The sequence below is a fragment of the Taudactylus pleione genome, unplaced genomic scaffold (assembly GCF_031769625.1).
Source record: "Taudactylus pleione unplaced genomic scaffold, aTauple2 ptg000620l, whole genome shotgun sequence".
Taxonomy (NCBI): Eukaryota; Metazoa; Chordata; class Amphibia; order Anura; family Myobatrachidae; genus Taudactylus; species Taudactylus pleione.
This window is the reverse complement of record NW_028285022.1, coordinates 296,315-314,736: the sequence shown is the minus strand read 5'-3', so window position 1 is coordinate 314,736 and position 18,422 is coordinate 296,315.

The window sequence follows — 18,422 nt, the reverse complement described above, 5'->3', positions numbered from 1 at the left end:
CTTATCATGGCGTCTATACATACTGTATTATCTCATGGTGCCCATACACTATTATCTTATCATGGCGTCTATACATACTGTATGTATTATCTCATGGTGCCCATACATTGTATTATCTTATCATGGCGTCTATACATACTGTATGTATTACCTCATGGTGCCCATACACTATTATCTTATCATGGTGTCTATACATACTGTATGTATTATCTCATGGCGTCTATACATACTGTATGTATTATCTCATGGTGCCCATACATTGTATTATCTTATCATGGTGTCTATACATACTGTATGTATTATCTCATGGCGTCTATACATACTGTATGTATTATCTCATGGTGCCCATACACTGTATTATCTTATCATGGAGTCTATACATACTGTATGTATTATCTCATGGTGCCCATACACTGTATTATCTTATCCTGGTGTCTATACATACTGTATGTGTTATCTCATGGTGCCCATACACTGTATTATCTTATCATCGTGTCTATACATACTGTATGTATTATCTCATGGCGTCTATAAATACTGTATGTGTTATCTCATGGTGCCCATACACTGTATTATCTTATCATGGTGTCTATACATACTGTATGTGTTATCTCATGGTGCCCATACACTGTATTATCTTATCATGGCGTCTATACATACTGTATGTATTATCTCATGGTGCCCATACACTGTATTATCTTATCATGGCGTCTATACATAGTGTGTGTATTATCTCATGGTGCCCATACACTGTATTATCTTATCATGGCGTCTATACATACTGTATTATCTCATGGTGCCCATACACTATTATCTTATCATGGCGTCTATACATACTGTATGTATTATCTCATGGTGCCCATACATTGTATTATCTTATCATGGCGTCTATACATACTGTATGTATTATCTCATGGTGCCCATACACTATTATCTTATCATGGTGTCTATACATACTGTATGTATTATCTCATGGTGCCCATACATTGTATTATCTTATCATGGCGTCTATACATACTGTATGTATTATCTCATGGTGCTCATACACTGTATTATCTTATCATGGCGTCTATACATACTGTATGTATTATCTCATGGTGCCCATACACTGTATTATCTTATCATGGCGTCTATACATACTGTATGTATTATCTCATGGTGCCCATACACTATTATCTTATCATGGCGTCTATACATACTGTATGTATTATCTCATGGTGCACATACACTGTATTATCTTATCATGGCGTCTATACATACTTTATGTATTACCTCATGGTGCCCATACACTATTATCTTATCATGGTGTCTATACATACTGTATGTATTATCTCATGGTGCCCATACATTGTATTATCTTATCATGGCGTCTATACATACTGTATGTATTATCTCATGGTGCTCATACACTGTATTATCTTATCATGGCGTCTATACATACTGTATGTATTATCTCATGGTGCCCATACACTGTATTATCTTATCATGGCGTCTATACATACTGTATGTATTATCTCATGGTGCCCATACACTATTATCTTATCATGGCGTCTATACATACTGTATGTATTATCTCATGGTGCCCATACACTATTATCTTATCATGGTGTCTATACATACTGTATGTATTATCTCATGGTGCCGATACATTGTATTATCTTATCATGGCGTCTATACATACTGTATGTATTATCTCATGGTGCCCATACATTGTATTATCTTATCATGGCGTCTATACATACTGTATGTATTATCTCATGGTGCCCATACACTGTATTATCTTATCATGGCGTCTATACATACTGTATGTGTTATCTCATGGTGCCCATACACTGTATTATCTTATCATGGTGTCTATACATACTGTATGTGTTATCTCATGGTGCCCATACACTGTATTATCTTATCATGGCGTCTATACATACTGTATGTATTATCTCATGGTGCCCATACACTGTATTATCTTATCATGGTGTCTATACATACTGTATGTATTATCTCATGGTGCCCATACACTGTATTATCTTATCATGGTGTCTATACATACTGTATGTATTATCTCATGGTGCCCAAACACTGTATTATCTTATCATGGCGTCTATACATAGTGTATGTATTATCTCATGGTGCTCATACACTGTATTATCTTATCATGGCGTCTATACATACTGTATGTATTATCTCATGGTGCCCATACACTATTATCTTATCATGGCGTCTATACATACTGTATGTATTATCTCATGGTGCCCATACACTGTATTATCTTATCATGGCATCTATACATACTATATGTATTATCTCATGGTGCCCATACACTATTATCTTATCATGGCGTCTATACATACTGTATTATCTCATGGTGCCCATACACTGTATTATCTTATCATGGCGTCTATACATACTGTATGTATTATCTCATGGTGCCCATACACTATTATCTTATCATGGCGTCTATACATACTGTATGTATTATCTCATGGTGCCCATACACTATTATCTTATCATGGCGTCTATACATACTGTATGTATTATCTCATGGTGCCCATACATTGTATTATCTTATCATGGTGTCTATACATACTGTATGTATTATCTCATGGTGCCCATACACTATTATCTTATCATGGCGTCTATACATACTGTATGTATTATCATGATGTCTATACATACTGTATGTATTATCTCATGGTGTCCATACACTGTATTATCTTATCATGGTGTCTATACATACTGTATGTATTATCTCATGGTGCCCATACACTGTATTATCTTATCATGGTGTCTATACATACTGTATGTATTATCTCATGGTGCCCATACACTGTATTATCTTATCATGGCGTCTATACATACTGTATGTGTTATCTCATGGTGCCCATACATTGTATTATCTTATCATGGTGTCTATACATACTGTATGTATTATCTCATGGTGCCCATACACTATTATCTTATCATGGCGTCTATACATACTGTATGTATTATCTCATGGTGCCCATACACTGTATTATCTTATCATGGCGTCTATACATACTGTATATATTATCTCATGGTGCCCATACACTGTATTATCTTATCATGGTGTCTATACATACTGTATGTATTATCTCATGGTGCCCATACACTGTATTATCTTATCATGGTGTCTATACATACTGTATGTATTATCTCATGGTGCCCATACACTGTATTATCTTATCATGGTGTCTATACATACTGTATGTATTATCTCATGGTGCCCATACACTGTATTATCTTATCATGGTGTCTATACATACTGTATGTATTATCTCATGGTGCCCATACACTGTATTATCTTATCATGGTGTCTATACATACTGTATGTATTGTCTCATGGTGTCTATACATACTGTATTATCTTATCATGGCGTCAATACATCTTGTATGTGTTATCTCATGGTGCCCATACATTGTATTATCTTATCATGGTGCTATACATACTGTATGTATTATCTCATGGTGCCCATACACTGTATTATCTTTTCATGGTGTCTATACATACTGTATGTATTATCTCATGGTGCCCATACACTGTATTATCTTATCATGGCGTCTATACATACTGTATGTGTTATCTCATGGTGCCCATACACTGTATTATCTTATCATGGTGTCTATACATACTGTATGTATTATCTCATGGTGCCAATACACTGTAATATCTTATCATGGCGTCTATACATACTGTATGTATTATCTCATGGTGCCCATTCACTGTATTATCTTATCATGGTGTCTACACATACTGTATGTGTTATCTCATGGTGCCCATACACTGTATTATCTTATCATGGCGTCTATACATACTGTATGTATTATCTCATAGTGCCCATACACTATTATCTTATCATGGCGTCTATACATACTGTATGTATTATCTCATGGTGCCAATACACTGTATTATCTTATCATGGCGTCTATACATACTGTATGTATTATCTCATGGTGCCAATACATTGTATTATCTTATCATGGCGTCTATACATACTGTATGTGTTATCTCATGGTGCCCATACACTGTATTATCTTATCATGGCGTCTATACATACTGTATGTGTTATCTCATGGTGCTCATACACTGTATTATCTTATCATGGCGTCTATACATACTGTATTATCTCATGGTGCCCATACACTATTATCTTATCATGGCGTCTATACATACTGTATTATCTCATGGTGCCCATACACTATTATCTTATCATGGCGTCTATACATACTGTATGTATTATCTCATGGTGCCCATACACTATTATCTTATCATGGCGTCTATACATACTGTATGTATTATCTCATGGTGCCCATACACTATTATCTTATCATGGCGTCTATACATACTGTATGTATTATCTCATGGTGCCCATACATTGTATTATCTTATCATGGTGTCTATACATACTGTATGTATTATCTCATGGTGCCCATACACTGTATTATCTTATCATGGCGTCTATACATACTGTATGTATTATCTCGTGGTGCCCATACACTGTATTATCTTATCATGGCGTCTATACATACTGTATGTATTATCTCATGGTGTCCATACACTGTATTATCTTATCATGGTGTCTATACATACTGTATGTATTATCTCATGGTGCCCATACACTATTATCTTATCATGGTGTCTATACATACTGTATGTATTTTCTCATGGTGCCCATACACTGTATTATCTTATCATGGCGTCTATACATACTGTATTATCTCATGGTGCCCATACACTATTATCTTATCATGGCGTCTATACATACTGTATGTATTATCTCATGGTGCCCATACACTATTATCTTATCATGGCGTCTATACATACTGTATGTATTATCTCATGGTGCCCATACACTATTATCTTATCATGGCGTCTATACATACTGTATGTATTATCTCATGGTGCCCATACATTGTATTATCTTATCATGGTGTCTATACATACTGTATGTATTATCTCATGGTGCCCATACACTATTATCTTATCATGGCGTCTATACATACTGTATGTATTATCTCATGGTGCCCATACACTGTATTATCTTATCATGGCGTCTATACATACTGTATGTATTATCTCATGGTGTCCATACACTGTATTATCTTATCATGGTGTCTATACATACTGTATGTGTTATCTCATGGTGCCCATACACTATATTATCTTATCATGGCGTCTATACATACTGTATGTATTATCTCATGGTGCACATACACTGTATTATCTTATCATGGCGTCTATACATACTGTATGTATTATCTCATGGTGCCCATACACTATTATCTTATCATGGTGTCTATACATACTGTATGTATTATCTCATGGTGCCCATACATTGTATTATCTTATCATGGCGTCTATACATACTGTATGTATTATCTCATGGTGCTCATACACTGTATTATCTTATCATGGCGTCTATACATACTGTATGTATTATCTCATGGTGCCCATACACTATTATCTTATCATGGTGTCTATACATACTGTATGTATTATCTCATGGTGCCCATACACTATTATCTTATCATGGTGTCTATACATACTGTATGTATTATCTCATGGTGCCCATACACTGTATTATCTTATCATGGCGTCTATACATACTGTATGTATTATCTCATGGTGCCCATACACTATTATCTTATCATGGCGTCTATACATACTGTATGTATTATCTCATGGTGCACATACACTGTATTATCTTATCATGGCGTCTATACATACTGTATGTATTATCTCATGGTGCTCATACACTGTATTATCTTATCATGGCGTCTATACATACTGTATGTATTATCTCATGGTGCCCATACACTGTATTATCTTATCATGGCGTCTATACATACTGTATGTATTATCTCATGGTGCCCATACACTATTATCTTATCATGGTGTCTATACATACTGTATGTATTATCTCATGGTGCCCATACACTGTATTATCTTATCATGGTGTCTATACATACTGTATGTATTATCTCATGGTGCCCATACATTGTATTATCTTATCATGGCGTCTATACATACTGTATGTATTATCTCATGGTGCTCATACACTGTATTATCTTATCATTGTGTCTATACATACTGTATGTGTTATCTCATGGTGCCCATACACTGTATTATCTTATCATGGTGTCTATAAATACTGTATGTGTTATCTCATGGTGCCCATACACTGTATTATCTTATCATGGTGTCTATACATACTGTATGTATTATCTCATGGTGCCCATACACTGTATTATCTTATCATGGTGTCTATACATACTGTATGTGTTATCTCATGGTGCCCATACACTGTATTATCTTATCATGGCGTCTATACATACTGTATGTATTATCTCATGGTGCCCATACACTATTATCTTATCATGGTGTCTATACATACTGTATGTATTATCTCATGGTGCCCATACACTGTATTATCTTATCATGGTGTCTATACATACTGTATGTATTATCTCATGGTGCCCATACACTGTATTATCTTATCATGGCGTCTATAAATACTGTATGTGTTATCTCATGGTGCCCATACACTGTATTATCTTATCATGGTGTATATAAATACTGTATGTATTATCTTATCATGGCGTCTATACATACTGTATGTATTATCTCATGGTGCCCATACACTGTATTATCTTATCATGGCGTCTATACATACTGTATGTATTATCTCATGGTGCCCAAACACTGTATTATCTTATCATGGCGTCTATACATAGTGTATGTATTATCTCATGGTGCTCATACACTGTATTATCTTATCATGGCGTCTATACATACTGTATGTATTATCTCATGGTGCCCATACACTATTATCTTATCATGGTGTCTATACATACTGTATGTATTATCTCATGGCGTCTATACATACTGTATGTATTATCTCATGGTGTCTATACATACTGTATGTGTTATCTCATGGTGCTCATACACTGTTTTATCTTATCATGGCGTCTATACATAGTGTATGTATTATCTCATGGTGCCCAAACACTGTATTATCTTATCATGGTGTCTATACATACTGTATGTATTATCTCATGGTGCCCATACACTGTATTATCTTATCATGGCGTCTATACATACTGTATGTATTATCTCATGGTGCCCATACACTGTATTATCTTATCATGGCGTCTATACATACTGTATGTATTATCTCATGGTGCCCATACACTGTATTATCTTATCATGGCGTCTATACATACTGTATGTGTTATCTCATGGTGCCCATACATTGTATTATCATATCATGGCGTCTATACATAGTGTATGTATTATCTCATGGTGCTCATACACTGTATTATCTTATCATGGCGTCTATACATACTGTATGTATTATCTCATGGTGCCCATACACTATTATCTTATCATGGTGTCTATACATACTGTATGTATTATCTCATGGTGCCCATACATTGTATTATCTTATCATTGCATCTATACATACTGTATGTGTTATCTCATGGTGCCCATACAATGTATTATCTTATCATGGCGTCTATACATACTGTATGTATTATCTCATGGTGCCCATACACTGTATTATCTTATCATGGCGTCTATACATACTGTATGTATTATCTCATGGTGCCCATACACTGTATTATCTTATCATGGCGTCTATACATACTGTATGTATTATCTCATGGTGCCCATACACTGTATTATCTTATCATGGCGTCTATACATACTGTATGTATTATCTCATGGTGCCCATACACTGTATTATCTTATCATGGAGTCTATACATACTGTATGTATTATCTCATGGCGTCTATACATACTGTATGTATTATCTCATGGTGCTCATACACTGTATTATCTTATCATGGTGTCTATACATACTGTATGTATTATCTCATGGTGCCCATACACTGTATTATCTTATCATGGCGTCTATAAATACTGTATGTGTTATCTCATGGTGCCCATACACTGTATTATCTTATCATGGTGTCTATACATACTGTATGTATTATCTCATGGTGCCCATACACTGTATTATCTTATCATGGTGTCTATACATACTGTATGTATTATCTCATGGCGTCTATACATACTGTATGTATTATCTCATGGTGCCCATACATTGTATTATCTTATCATGGTGTCTATACATACTGTATGTATTATCTCATGGCGTCTATACATACTGTATGTATTATCTCATGGTGCCCGTACACTGTATTATCTTATCATGGAGTCTATACATACTGTATGTATTATCTCATGGTGCCCATACACTGTATTATCTTATCATGGAGTCTATACATACTGTATGTATTATCTCATGGTGCCCATACACTGTATTATCTTATCATGGCGTCTATACATACTGTATGTATTATCTCATGGTGCCCATCCATTGTATTATCTTATCATGGCGTCTATACATACTGTATGTGTTATCTCATGGTGCCCATACATTGTATTATCATATCATGGCGTCTATACATACTGTATGTGTTATCTCATGGTGCCCATACACTGTATTATCTTATCATGGCGTCTATAAATACTGTATGTGTTATCTCATGGTGCCCATACACTGTATTATCTTATCATGGTGTCTATACATACTGTATGTATTATCTCATGATGCCCTTACACTGTATTATCTTATCATGGTGTCTATACATACTGTATGTATTATCTCATGGTGCCCCATACACTGTATTATCTTATCATGGTGTCTATACATATTGTATGTATTATCTCATGGTGCTCATACATTGTATTATCATATCATGGCGTCTATACATATTGTATGTATTATCTCATGGTGCCCATACACTGTATTATCTTATCATGGCGTCTATACATACTGTATGTATTATCTCATGGTGCCCATACACTGTATTATCTTATCATGGTGTCTATACATACTGTATGTATTATCTCATGGTGCCCATACACTGTATTATCTTATCATGGCGTCTATACATACTGTATGTATTATCTCATGGTGCCCATACACTGTATTATCTTATCATGGCGTCTATACATACTGTATGTATTATCTCATGGTGCCCATACATTATATTATCATATCATGGCGTCTATACATATTGTATGTATTATCTCATGGTGCCCATACACTGTATTATCTTATCATGGTGTCTATACATACTGTATGTATTATCTCATGGTGCCCATACACTGTATTATCTTATCATGGTGTCTATACATACTGTATGTATTATCTCATGGTGCCCATACACTGTATTATCTTATCATGGTGTCTATACATACTGTATGTATTATCTCATGGTGCCCATACACTGTATTATCTTATCATGGCGTCTATACATGCTGTATGTGTTATCTCATGGTGCCCATACACTGTATTATCTTATCATGGCTTCTATACATACTGTATGTGTTATCTCATGGTCCCCATACACTATTATCTTATCATGGCGTCTATACATACTGTATGTGTTATCTCATGGTGCCCATACACTGTATTATCTTATCATGGTGTCTATACATACTGTATGTATTATCTCATTGTGCCCATACATTGTATTATCTTATCATGGCGTCTATACATACTGTATGTGTTATCTCATGGTGCCCATAACCTGTATTATCTTATCAAGGTGTCTATACATACTGTATGTATTATCTCATGATGCCCATACATTGTATTATCTTATCATTGCGTCTATACATACTGTATGTGTTATCTCATGGTGCCCATACACTGTATTATCTTATCATGGCGTCTATACATACTGTATGTATTATCTCATGGTGCCCATACACTGTATTATCTTATCATGGCGTCTATACATACTGTATGTATTATCTCATGGTGCCCATACACTGTATTATCTTATCATGGCGTCTATACATACTGTATGTATTATCTCATGGTGCCCATACACTGTATTATCTTATCATGGAGTCTATACATACTGTATGTATTATCTCATGGCGTCTATACATACTGTATGTATTATCTCATGGTGCTCATACACTGTATTATCTTATCATGGTGTCTATACATACTGTATGTGTTATCTCATGGTGCCCATACACTGTATTATCTTATCATGGTGTCTATACATACTGTATGTATTATCTCATGGCGTCTATACATACTGTATGTATTATCTCATGGTGCCCATACACTGTATTATCTTATCATGGTGTCTATACATACTGTATGTATTATCTCATGGTACTCATACACTGTATTATCTTATCATGGCGTCTATACATACTGTATTTATTATCTTATGGTGCCCATACACGGTATTATCTTATCATGGAGTCTATACATACTGTATGTGTTATCTCATGGTGCCCATACACTATTATCTTACCATGGTGTCTATACATACTGTATGTATTATCTCATGGTGCCCATACATTGTATTATCTTATCATGGCGTCTATACATACTGTATGTGTTATCTCATGGTGCCCATACATTGTATTATCTTATCATGGTGTCTATACATACTGTATGTATTATCTCATGATGCTCATACACTGTATTATCTTATCATGGTGTCTATACATACTGTATGTATTATCTCATGGCGTCTATACATACTGTATGTATTATCTCATGGTGCCCATACATTGTATTATCTTATCATGGTGTCTATACATACTGTATGTGTTATCTCATGGTGCCCATACACTGTATTATCATATCATGGCGTCTATACATATTGTATGTATTATCTCATGGTGCCCATACACTGTATTATCTTATCATGGCGTCTATACATACTGTATGTATTATCTCATGGTGCCCATACACTGTATTATCTTATCATGGTGTCTATACATACTGTATGTATTATCTCATGGTGCCCATACACTGTATTATCTTATCATGGCGTCTATACATACTGTATGTATTATCTCATGGTGCCCATACATTGTATTATCTTATCATGGTGTCTATACATACTGTATGTATTATCTCATGGCGTCTATACATACTGTATGTATTATCTCATGGTGCCCGTACACTGTATTATCTTATCATGGAGTCTATACATACTGTATGTATTATCTCATGGTGCCCATACACTGTATTATCTTATCATGGAGTCTATACATACTGTATGTATTATCTCATGGTGCCCATACACTGTATTATCTTATCATGGCGTCTATACATACTGTATGTATTATCTCATGGTGCCCATCCATTGTATTATCTTATCATGGCGTCTATACATACTGTATGTGTTATCTCATGGTGCCCATACATTGTATTATCATATCATGGCGTCTATACATACTGTATGTGTTATCTCATGGTGCCCATACACTGTATTATCTTATCATGGCGTCTATAAATACTGTATGTGTTATCTCATGGTGCCCATACACTGTATTATCTTATCATGGTGTCTATACATACTGTATGTATTATCTCATGGTGCCCTTACACTGTATTATCTTATCATGGTGTCTATACATACTGTATGTATTATCTCATGGTGCCCTTACACTGTATTATCTTATCATGGTGTCTATACATATTGTATGTATTATCTCATGGTGCTCATACACTGTATTATCTTATCATGGTGTCTATACATATTGTATGTATTATCTCATGGTGCTCATACACTGTATTATCTTATCATGGCGTCTATACATATTGTATGTATTATCTCATGGTGCTCATACACTGTATTATCTTATCATGGTGTCTATACATATTGTATGTATTATCTCATGGTGTCTATACATACTGTATGTATTATCTCATGGTGCCCATACACTGTATTATCTTATCATGGCGTCTATACATACTGTATGTATTATCTCATGGTGCCCATATATTGTATTATCATATCATGGCGTCTATACATATTGTATGTATTATCTCATGGTGCCCATACACTGTATTATCATATCATGGCGTCTATACATATTGTATGTATTATCTCATGGTGCCCATACACTGTATTATCTTATCATGGCGTCTATAAATACTGTATGTGTTATCTCATGGTGCCCATACACTGTATTATCTTATCATGGTGTCTATACATACTGTATGTATTATCTCATGGTGCCCATACACTGTATTATCTTATCATGGTGTCTATACATACTGTATGTATTATCTCATGGCGTCTATACATACTGTATGTATTATCTCATGGTGCCCATACATTGTATTATCTTATCATGGTGTCTATACATACTGTATGTATTATCTCATGGCGTCTATACATACTGTATGTATTATCTCATGGTGCCCGTACACTGTATTATCTTATCATGGAGTCTATACATACTGTATGTATTATCTCATGGTGCCCATACACTGTATTATCTTATCATGGAGTCTATACATACTGTATGTATTATCTCATGGTGCCCATACACTGTATTATCTTATCATGGCGTCTATACATACTGTATGTATTATCTCATGGTGCCCATCCATTGTATTATCTTATCATGGCGTCTATACATACTGTATGTGTTATCTCATGGTGCCCATACATTGTATTATCATATCATGGCGTCTATACATACTGTATGTGTTATCTCATGGTGCCCATACACTGTATTATCTTATCATGGCATCTATAAATACTGTATGTGTTATCTCATGGTGCCCATACACTGTATTATCTTATCATGGTGTCTATACATACTGTATGTATTATCTCATGATGCCCTTACACTGTATTATCTTATCATGGTGTCTATACATACTGTATGTATTATCTCATGGTGCCCCATACACTGTATTATCTTATCATGGTGTCTATACATATTGTATGTATTATCTCATGGTGCTCATACATTGTATTATCATATCATGGCGTCTATACATATTGTATGTATTATCTCATGGTGCCCATACACTGTATTATCTTATCATGGCGTCTATACATACTGTATGTATTATCTCATGGTGCCCATACACTGTATTATCTTATCATGGTGTCTATACATACTGTATGTATTATCTCATGGTGCCCATACACTGTATTATCTTATCATGGCGTCTATACATACTGTATGTATTATCTCATGGTGCCCATACACTGTATTATCTTATCATGGCGTCTATACATACTGTATGTATTATCTCATGGTGCCCATACATTATATTATCATATCATGGCGTCTATACATATTGTATGTATTATCTCATGGTGCCCATACACTGTATTATCTTATCATGGTGTCTATACATACTGTATGTATTATCTCATGGTGCCCATACACTGTATTATCTTATCATGGTGTCTATACATACTGTATGTATTATCTCATGGTGCCCATACACTGTATTATCTTATCATGGTGTCTATACATACTGTATGTATTATCTCATGGTGCCCATACACTGTATTATCTTATCATGGCGTCTATACATGCTGTATGTGTTATCTCATGGTGCCCATACACTGTATTATCTTATCATGGCTTCTATACATACTGTATGTGTTATCTCATGGTCCCCATACACTATTATCTTATCATGGCGTCTATACATACTGTATGTGTTATCTCATGGTGCCCATACACTGTATTATCTTATCATGGTGTCTATACATACTGTATGTATTATCTCATTGTGCCCATACATTGTATTATCTTATCATGGTGTCTATAAATACTGTATGTGTTATCTCATGGTGCCCATACATTGTATTATCTTATCATGGCGTCTATACATACTGTATGTGTTATCTCATGGTGCCCATACACTGTATTATCTTATCAAGGTGTCTATACATACTGTATGTATTATCTCATGATGCCCATACATTGTATTATCTTATCATTGCGTCTATACATACTGTATGTGTTATCTCATGGTGCCCATACACTGTATTATCTTATCATGGCGTCTATACATACTGTATGTATTATCTCATGGTGCCCATACACTGTATTATCTTATCATGGCGTCTATACATACTGTATGTATTATCTCATGGTGCCCATACACTGTATTATCTTATCTTGGCGTCTATACATACTGTATGTATTATCTCATGGTGCCCATACACTGTATTATCTTATCATGGAGTCTATACATACTGTATGTATTATCTCATGGCGTCTATACATACTGTATGTATTATCTCATGGTGCTCATACACTGTATTATCTTATCATGGTGTCTATACATACTGTATGTGTTATCTCATGGTGCCCATACACTGTATTATCTTATCATGGTGTCTATACATACTGTATGTATTATCTCATGGCGTCTATACATACTGTATGTATTATCTCATGGTGCCCATACACTGTATTATCTTATCATGGTGTCTATACATACTGTATGTATTATCTCATGGTACTCATACACTGTATTATCTTATCATGGCGTCTATACATACTGTATTTATTATCTTATGGTGCCCATACACGGTATTATCTTATCATGGAGTCTATACATACTGTATGTGTTATCTCATGGTGCCCATACACTATTATCTTACCATGGTGTCTATACATACTGTATGTATTATCTCATGGTGCCCATACATTGTATTATCTTATCATGGCGTCTATACATACTGTATGTGTTATCTCATGGTGCCCATACATTGTATTATCTTATCATGGTGTCTATACATACTGTATGTATTATCTCATGATGCTCATACACTGTATTATCTTATCATGGTGTCTATACATACTGTATGTATTATCTCATGGCGTCTATACATACTGTATGTATTATCTCATGGTGCCCATACATTGTATTATCTTATCATGGTGTCTATACATACTGTATGTGTTATCTCATGGTGCCCATACACTGTATTATCATATCATGGCGTCTATACATATTGTATGTATTATCTCATGGTGCCCATACACTGTATTATCTTATCATGGCGTCTATACATACTGTATGTATTATCTCATGGTGCCCATACACTGTATTATCTTATCATGGTGTCTATACATACTGTATGTATTATCTCATGGTGCCCATACACTGTATTATCTTATCATGGCGTCTATACATACTGTATGTATTATCTCATGGTGCCCATACATTGTATTATCTTATCATGGTGTCTATACATACTGTATGTATTATCTCATGGCGTCTATACATACTGTATATATTATCTCATGGTGCCCGTACACTGTATTATCTTATCATGGAGTCTATACATACTGTATGTATTATCTCATGGTGCCCATACACTGTATTATCTTATCATGGAGTCTATACATACTGTATGTATTATCTCATGGTGCCCATACACTGTATTATCTTATCATGGCGTCTATACATACTGTATGTATTATCTCATGGTGCCCATCCATTGTATTATCTTATCATGGCGTCTATACATACTGTATGTGTTATCTCATGGTGCCCATACATTGTATTATCATATCATGGCGTCTATACATACTGTATGTGTTATCTCATGGTGCCCATACACTGTATTATCTTATCATGGCGTCTATAAATACTGTATGTGTTATCTCATGGTGCCCATACACTGTATTATCTTATCATGGTGTCTATACATACTGTATGTATTATCTCATGGTGCCCTTACACTGTATTATCTTATCATGGTGTCTATACATACTGTATGTATTATCTCATGGTGCCCTTACACTGTATTATCTTATCATGGTGTCTATACATATTGTATGTATTATCTCATGGTGCTCATACACTGTATTATCTTATCATGGTGTCTATACATATTGTATGTATTATCTCATGGTGCTCATACACTGTATTATCTTATCATGGCGTCTATACATATTGTATGTATTATCTCATGGTGCTCATACACTGTATTATCTTATCATGGTGTCTATACATATTGTATGTATTATCTCATGGTGTCTATACATACTGTATGTATTATCTCATGGTGCCCATACACTGTATTATCTTATCATGGCGTCTATACATACTGTATGTATTATCTCATGGTGCCCATATATTGTATTATCATATCATGGCGTCTATACATATTGTATGTATTATCTCATGGTGCCCATACACTGTATTATCATATCATGGCGTCTATACATATTGTATGTATTATCTCATGGTGCCCATACACTGTATTATCTTATCATGGCGTCTATACATACTGTATGTATTATCTCATGGTGCCCATACATTGTATTATCTTATCATGGCGTCTATACATACTGTATGTATTATCTCATGGTGCCCATACACTGTATTATCTTATCATGGCGTCTATACATACTGTATGTATTATCTCATGGTGCCCATACACTGTATTATCTTATCATGGCGTCTATACATACTGTATGTATTATCTCATGGTGCCCATACACTATATTATCATATCATGGCGTCTATACATATTGTATGTATTATCTCATGGTGCCCATACACTGTATTATCTTATCATGGTGTCTATACATACTGTATGTATTATCTCATGGTGCCCATACACTGTATTATCTTATCATGGCGTCTATACATACTGTATGTATTATCTCATGGTGCCCATACACTGTATTATCTTATCATGGCGTCTATACAAACTGTATGTGTTATCTCATGGTGCCCATACACTGTATTATCTTATCATGGCGTCTATACATACTGTATGTATTATCTCATGGTGCCCATACACTGTATTATCTTATCATGGCGTCTATACATACTGTATGTATTATCTCATGGTGCCCATACATTATATTATCATATCATGGCGTCTATACATATTGTATGTATTATCTCATGGTGCCCATACACTGTATTATCTTATCATGGTGTTTATACATACTGTATGTATTATCTCATGGTGCCCATACACTGTATTATCTTATCATGGCGTCTATACATACTGTATGTATTATCTCATGGTGCCCATACACTGTATTATCTTATCATGGCGTCTATACATGCTGTATGTGTTATCTCATGGTGCCCATACATTGTATTATCTTATCATGGCGTCTATACATACTGTATGTATTATCTCATGGTGCCCATACACTATTATCTTATCATGGTGTCTATACATACTGTATGTATTATCTCATGGTGCCCATACATTGTATTATCTTATCATGGCGTCTATACATACTGTATGTATTATCTCATGGTGCTCATACACTGTATTATCTTATCATGGCGTCTATACATACTGTATGTATTATCTCATGGTGCCCATACACTGTATTATCTTATCATGGCATCTATACATACTATATGTATTATCTCATGGTGCCCATACACTATTATCTTATCATGGCGTCTATACATACTGTATTATCTCATGGTGCCCATACACTGTATTATCTTATCATGGCGTCTATACATACTGTATGTATTATCTCATGGTGCCCATACACTATTATCTTATCATGGCGTCTATACATACTGTATGTATTATCTCATGGTGCCCATACACTATTATCTTATCATGGCGTCTATACATACTGTATGTATTATCTCATGGTGCCCATACATTGTATTATCTAATCATGGTGTCTATACATACTGTATGTATTATCTCATGGTGCCCATACACTATTATCTTATCATGGCGTCTATACATACTGTATGTATTATCATGATGTCTATACATACTGTATGTATTATCTCATGGTGTCCATACACTGTATTATCTTATCATGGTGTCTATACATACTGTATGTATTATCTCATGGTGCCCATACACTGTATTATCTTATCATGGTGTCTATACATACTGTATGTATTATCTCATGGTGCCCATACACTGTATTATCTTATCATGGCGTCTATACATACTGTATGTGTTATCTCATGGTGCCCATACATTGTATTATCTTATCATGGTGTCTATACATACTGTATGTATTATCTCATGGTGCCCATACACTATTATCTTATCATGGCGTCTATACATACTGTATGTATTATCTCATGGTGCCCATACACTGTATTATCTTATCATGGCGTCTATACATACTGTATATATTATCTCATGGTGCCCATACACTGTATTATCTTATCATGGTGTCTATACATACTGTATGTATTATCTCATGGTGCCCATACACTGTATTATCTTATCATGGTGTCTATACATACTGTATGTATTATCTCATGGTGCCCATACACTGTATTATCTTATCATGGTGTCTATACATACTGTATGTATTATCTCATGGTGCCCATACACTGTATTATCTTATCATGGTGTCTATACATACTGTATGTATTATCTCATGGTGCCCATACACTGTATTATCTTATCATGGTGTCTATACATACTGTATGTATTGTCTCATGGTGTCTATACATACTGTATTATCTTATCATGGCGTCAATACATCTTGTATGTGTTATCTCATGGTGCCCATACATTGTATTATCTTATCATGGTGCTATACATACTGTATGTATTATCTCATGGTG